Here is a 7,134-nt window from a genome sequence, read left to right as displayed (position 1 = left end):
TTATTACTGTGGCCTGGTTTATAGAGAATATTGAAGTTGAAGCCAAGCACCTTAGTAAGCCACTTATGTTGATAAGGTGTTTGTATGGTCTAGTAAAGGAGAGAGCGAAAGCTCTGATGGTCGGTATAAATAACAAATCGCTTGATGGCATACATCTCGCATGTGTGTGTCACGCCCCGAACCTGGCTCGCCAGGCCCAGTGCACTGACAAACGGCCGCACACCTACAAGGCCAAAACCAAGTAGGCATGCAAGGCCTCGAAACCTGGTCCAAAGCAGAACAAACAATATAACAGAGCTGTAAAATCAAAAGTCAAAAACAGAAATTCACAAGGTACAAAATTCCAACTATCAAGTACAAGATGGTGCTCTATAAATAATACACAAACTCACACAGACAGAACAACAACTCAAACTTATAAAGGATCAAGATCACAAGCTCTCGCTAGCTCACTAGATGTCCGTTGTACTATTCACTCCCCTGAATCGAAAAACAACAACAAGATTATGAGCTTGAGAGCCCGATAGTAACCACTAAAAAAAATATCGGGATCACAAAATGTTCAATAATCTTTAAAAACATACAAAATGTAATATAATGAAATAAATATCAAAATGAACCCATAAATCAGAAATGGTTCAAAACAAATTTAATTTACCAAAATAACGAGCATATAAGTCCCCCAAACAACTAATGCCAAAACAAAATATCATAACTCATTTATTTAAACTCGGTGACCCGAGTCGGATTTTAGAACTCATAGGTTTACCCTCGGTGACCCGAGCCAGAATATCAGAAGCCGTTATTCTTCACCGACGGAACGGTGCGAAACTATAGTTTCTATGTCAGAAGTACGTGTCAAAACGGTCAGTGTTTAACCCCCAGTGATAGGGTTATTGCATTGTTAATTGGGGACTACGAATTTCTATACAAAAATATATATTTGTACATCAAAAATTATTGTCAACGCAGAAACAGTGAAATTCTGTGATCCCATTTTCTATCAAAAAGTATTCCAATTATATCAAATAATCTATTATTAACTAACAGAATAATCCACACAAATAATAAAAATTAATTAAATATGGAAATAACCCACTAAAACAAAAAAATATCATTTCCCAAGAATTCAAATAAATTCAATTAGTCATGAATTAAACAAATAAACTAATTAAACAAATATACTAATTCAAAATATATATATATATATACACACACCATGAATCTGTATTTTTCCTAAAGTAAAAAAATAATAATAATAAAAAAATAACTAAAATAATATAGAAATGTTTATTTTTCTAAACAATAAAATCCAAATTAACAAAAATGATTATATAAACCATTATCGAAAAATCGAATTTGCATAGACATATATTTACTGATTTATATGTGGTTTACTTACTTGTCGATCGCTCAAAAAAACCCCCAAAAATCCCTACGATATTTCTTCGAGACAAAAACCCTTGACGGAGAGACCTATCCCTCGCTCCCTCACCACGGCACCACACACCAAATCAAAAGAAAAAAAAATAGGAGAAGAGGGGAAAAAAACTAATCTCTCCCTCTTCTTAATCCAAACAAAGATCCATAACGAGAGAAACAAAGAGACGGCGACTAGGGTTTTGAAACCTAATTAAAAGATAAGTAAATAAAATTCCGTAACTACCATCCATGCACAATAAATAAAATAATTTAAAAAAAATGTGGGGCCCACATGTGTGTAGAAGATGCTTGGAGGCGTAGAGTTAACATTTTGCTGAAGTAAGTGAGGAGGTACCAATCTTACAACAAGACCGCTCCTATACTAGTCGCCGAAGTGTCTGTTTGGATTTTCGAATAACAGGTCAAAGTTAGGAAGATAGAGGACAAGTGTTATCATGGGAACCATCTTCAAGTTGTCAAACCCCTTTGTCACTTCTATGGACTAGATAAACGCATTTTTCCTTAATAATTTTATCAACGATGCACCAAGAATTGCGTAGTCATGCACGAAGCACTTATAATATCCCCTGAGTCTAAGAAAACTCCAGAGGCTGTGCATGGTTGTCCGTTAGGGCTAGTGTTGTACAACAATTACTTTCTCTGAATCTACCATCGCTTTGTCACTTGAGATGGTGTGGCCCAGGTACGCGATGCAAGGGCATCCAAAGGCGCATTTACTGAGCTTAGCGAAGAGTTGGTATTGTCGGAACATGGAAAAGATAGTTTGATGATGTTTAAAGTGCTCCTCCCAGGACAAACTGTATATCAACACATCATCGAAGATGACTAATGCAAATCTCCTCATCACCGACCAGAAAATAGAATTCATGATAGCTTGGAATATGGAGGAAGTTTGACAGACCGAAGGGCAATACAAGAAATTCATAATGTCCTTCATGGGGCGGGAATGTTTTTTTCAATATTGTCGGGAAAGATACGTACAAGATGATAGCCGAAACGGAGATCCGTTTTATAGAAGACCAAGGCATTGGCAAGCTCATCGAGGAGTTCTTCGATGGTTTGAATGGGAAACTAGTCATGAACTATTACAATGTCGAGGGCATGGTAGTTGATGCAAAACCACAAGGTACCATCATTCTTCTTCACCAAGATGACTAGTGAAGAAAACAGGCTTGTGCTTGGACGAGTAATCCCATCTTTGAGCATCTCCTAGACCAGCCGTTCGATTTCAGCCTTCTGAAAGTGAAGGTAATGGTATTGTCGTACTTTCATTGGTGTTGTGGATTGTAGTGGTATCCAGTGATCAAATGCCTTGACGAGTGCAAGCCCTGTTGGTCTGGCAAATATATCAGTATAGGTGGTCAGTATGTAATTAAGAGAGACAATAAATGGGGGGGTGCTGTTGAATCCACGTTACCCAAAGTATGTGACAAATTGGTTCCATTGATTGAGTCCAATAAAAAAGAAAGATGGAAAGATTGAGTTGTGTGTTGACCGCGAATGTGGCACTTCAGTGAAAGGCAGAGGCCGTGAGTACGCTTGGGTTTTGTGTGCCATGTAAACGAATTCGCACTTCATTAGAGTCAAAATCCATCCATAGCTAATGATAATCGAAGATGGTTAGCCCGAGTCCTGTAAGCCAATTAACTCCGAGGACAATATCTACTCCAAACACGGGTAAGAGAAGAAGATCTATCATAAAGACAGCCTCACTGTGCTGCAACGGAACCTGAATATATTTGCCGTCGCACTGGAGTTCAACGCTATTACCCACCATGACTCGCATATAGGGAAAGATTGAACGGTTAACCCCAGATGCGCTGCCAAATGTGATTGGATGAAGTTGTTGATAGAGCCCCCATCAATCAAAGTGGCCACCTCCTTGCAGTGGACTTTTCCTACAATCTTCAGGGTAGAGGGGACCATTATGCTAGCCAGCACGTGAAAAGATTTATAGGGTGTGTCGCTACTCGGTGAGGGTTCCAGTGGGGATTCTGCGTCATCGTAGGATTGAGGCGGTCTGGGTTAGAGGTTTTTGTTAGGATTATGAACTCGAATGCCAACAAGGATACTTGTATTAGGGCATTTCATTTATATTCTACATTCTTATTATTATAGCCAATTATTTTGATGTTTATATAAATCTTGTGATGGCATTATAATTATATTTGAATATCATAGTCCATGTGTATGAAGTTAAACCATCTATACTTTGTGGGATTAAACGGAGAGCACTAAAAGGGTTTGGTACTTATATACTTTAATAGTTTACAAATCGGAGAACCTTTAATTGGGCATTAAAGGTTAGTAAGGATTTGTATGACATATACTTTGACAAAGAGTGCTAGTTGAACCTATGGAATAGTGAGAGCATATGTCATAAATTCATCACTTGGATTGGTGTATTTGAACATGACTCGCAACAAACCAATTACATGGATTTTACTCTTTGACAATCAATGATTGTGATTGTTGGTTATAATCATATGAGTAAACCTTATACCTAAGGTATCATGATCACAATGTATTTGTGATGACTAGTCTGTTAATAGAGTCGTTAGGCTCAGTTTACCTTTTGGTAGGGCTAACCTCGAAGTGCAACTATGTTGGGCAAGTAGCAGTTGTGAGTGATCACCAAGAAGGAATTGGTTCTCTCGGAAGTAAATGAGTTAGTATCCTATGCAATTATAAGTATATGAGATTAGAAGACCTTAGCCAAGACAGTCAAACTAATTGTATAAGACACGAAGGGTAGTTTGGTCATTTCATCCTACTATAGTTATTTGCATATGATCGAGTTCAATGAGTTTGGCAATTACCATAGCTCTCACTCGGTTGGGATACAAGAACGAAAGTTTTATACACATATGGTAATCATAATCGGAAAGGTTCGTAACGATCTACTCATTCGTGTTCAATTAGGTTATGACGTGGGGATACACGGTTGGCTAGGTGTCACCCACATCCTTTGCTACTCTCCAATTGCCAAACGGAACGAACCTAGGGAAGTCATGTGATAAGTGTCTAAATACATCACTTTTATTATATATATTTAATGCACTTTCATGTATATTTCTATGACTCTGATGTCCTTTATGCTTTTTATTTGTTATTATTGTTTAAGGACATTGGAGGATCATCCAGTGCATAAATAAGCTTTGTTTTGGCATAAATCAAAGAATTTTTTTGAAGCTCACACACATCCTCAGGCTTCCGGGTAAGAAAAGAGTGGATTTTCAGCACCAATCATTGTAGCAGTGGTTACTGTAGATGTATTAATGTAGCAATTTCACTGTAGTAATTCCGTTATAGCAGTGTGCGGCCCGCACAAAGAAGACAGAGGGGTGTGCGGCCTGGTGTGCGGGTGCATACCAGCCAACACACACACTCGCAGAACTTGGTTTTGAAGCTTTTAAAAGCCAAACTAGGATTTTTTTGAGAGGGACTTTGGCCACCATCTCTTCCATCCCTCTCCACCATTCTCCATCATCATCTCCATCATTCTCCACCACCATCAATGGATTGGAAGACGATTTGAAGAGCAACAACTCAAGGGGAGAAGAAGGTCGTACTTAAGGGATACATCAAGGAGCTCGACGGTGTGGATCAGGTGAGTTTTCATCACCACCTTCTAGCCTACATCTGAGGGAGTTTCTCATGAACATTTTTATTGATAATTTTGTATATTCCCTCCTTTGATGTGGAACTAGACTCCCAAGGACACCGGGCTCCAGTAAACCTTGAGAAAGAAACTTGTTTGTATGGATGGATAATCATTGTTAGTTTTAATTGAATGTTGGCATGTTTGTTGGTTTCAATCTATTGATTTGATGTTCAACCAGCAATGGATTGATTTTGTAGGTTTTGATTCATGAATTGTATATGTATGGCGGGATGCTAGCATGTATTATGTCGCATAATGATTGAAAGGGGATTCAATGTGCCCATACACCGGAGGTTCCGAGTGGCGGTAGCTTCCCACGAGGTTAGGGTAATTTTAGGCGAAAGCCAGCATTATAATTATCCTAACCAACACTCCCTGTTCCCAAAGACATCGTAGGAGTATCTTCCAGATGGAGGAAACCGTATTGGATTAGGGTTACACCACGGAGGTTCCGGGGTAGTCGATTCCCGAGTCTAGTGGACCAAACCTAGCCAACATTGCATTTAAAGTCCCATTTTCATCCTTACTTATTCTTCTCCCGAGGAAACCATCGCTCGAGGCCTCTCGTGCTCATTGTTATTTGCTATCTTCATTTGCCTGTATTGTGTGCCTTAGTCCATTTTGTTTATAGTTCTTTATTTTATTTATTTTCATATTTGTGTTTTGGAACAACAATATCTTTGTTTGGTAGACTAGATAGTGATACCTAGGAGGAAGTAATAGCAGATCTTGGGCCCTTGGACATATGACCCTCTTATGCTCACATGAGAGGTTATTACTTGACAACCCGGGCACTTGCAGCCGAGGAGTGGCGTGCTCGCTTTTTAGAGTGTCGCACTCTCACCATCATCATGCTTAAAAGGATAAAAAATCAATCTCGTTTTGAGTGCACGGGTAAAATTGCTAAATTACAATTTTATTTCATGGGAGGAATGAAATTGTACATTAGTATAGAGTTTTTGTCTTAAGTTTAAATTTTAATTTTAATTCGATGGAGTCGAACAGAAAACCAAAATTATAAGGACTCAAAGACAAAAGTTGTTTTAGTTACATAAGGACTCATATTTCTAATAGAACTTCTATGATAATGTTTATCATATTATGAAGGTTCATATTTTGAATAGGACTTCATAATTGAATAATGTTTATCATATTATGAAGGTTTATATTTCGAATAGGACTTCATAATTGAATAATGTTTTTCATGCTTTATGAAGTCTCTATAAATATGACTCCTCTCTAACCCTAGAATAAACAAAAAATTAATTCTCTAGTGAGAAAAATCCTTAAGCTCTCTCTTCCTCTCTAACCCTAGCCGCTATTCGGAGAAGAAGAGGAGATTGTTTCTTAATTCCAGCGTGTGATCTAGAGGCGTGGGACTTTCATTTGGCGCTAAGAGATCTACGACAGTCCGAGAGACAAATTCGGCGCATCAAAGGAAAGAATTTTTAAACAATAAAGGTAATTTTCTAGGCCTTTAATTAAATTATCTTGTTCATGAAAACAATTAGAACATACCCCAAATTTATTATTGCTTCCGCATGCCTTTGATGATGTTATTTAATTTTTGTGATATTACCTAACAGTTATCTCCAGGTAACTCATCATCATCATCCACGAGGAGGTATAAGAACTACAGGGGATTACACCTATGACCCCTTGTAAATGGGGAGTTACAGTTATAACATAGCCCACATTCACGTCTGGCTACCATTTTTAGCAGGCATTAAACGGTTGATGGGGATAAAGGGTGTGCCCTGTGTGGGCTGGGTGGCGGTGGGTGGGTTGGTCGCTTATGGGTGAGTCGCACTCAGTAGGCGGTTGAGAAAACACGGCTGTCCGGATGTGAATCTTACGGCATTGCACTTGTCTTCTAGGATTTTAGCTATGCCAATGGCATCATGGATAAACTGTAGCTTCAAGAGCTACAATTCGTGTTGTATATCGTCGCACAACCCCGATAGGATGCAGTTGAGTGAGTTGTTGTGACTTAAGCCAAAAACCCTCATCGACAAACATTCAAATTA

Source organism: Dioscorea cayenensis, chromosome 9 (genome assembly GCF_009730915.1).
Source record: "Dioscorea cayenensis subsp. rotundata cultivar TDr96_F1 chromosome 9, TDr96_F1_v2_PseudoChromosome.rev07_lg8_w22 25.fasta, whole genome shotgun sequence".
NCBI classification, from domain to species: domain Eukaryota; kingdom Viridiplantae; phylum Streptophyta; class Magnoliopsida; order Dioscoreales; family Dioscoreaceae; genus Dioscorea; species Dioscorea cayenensis.
This window is presented reverse-complemented; position numbering follows the sequence as displayed.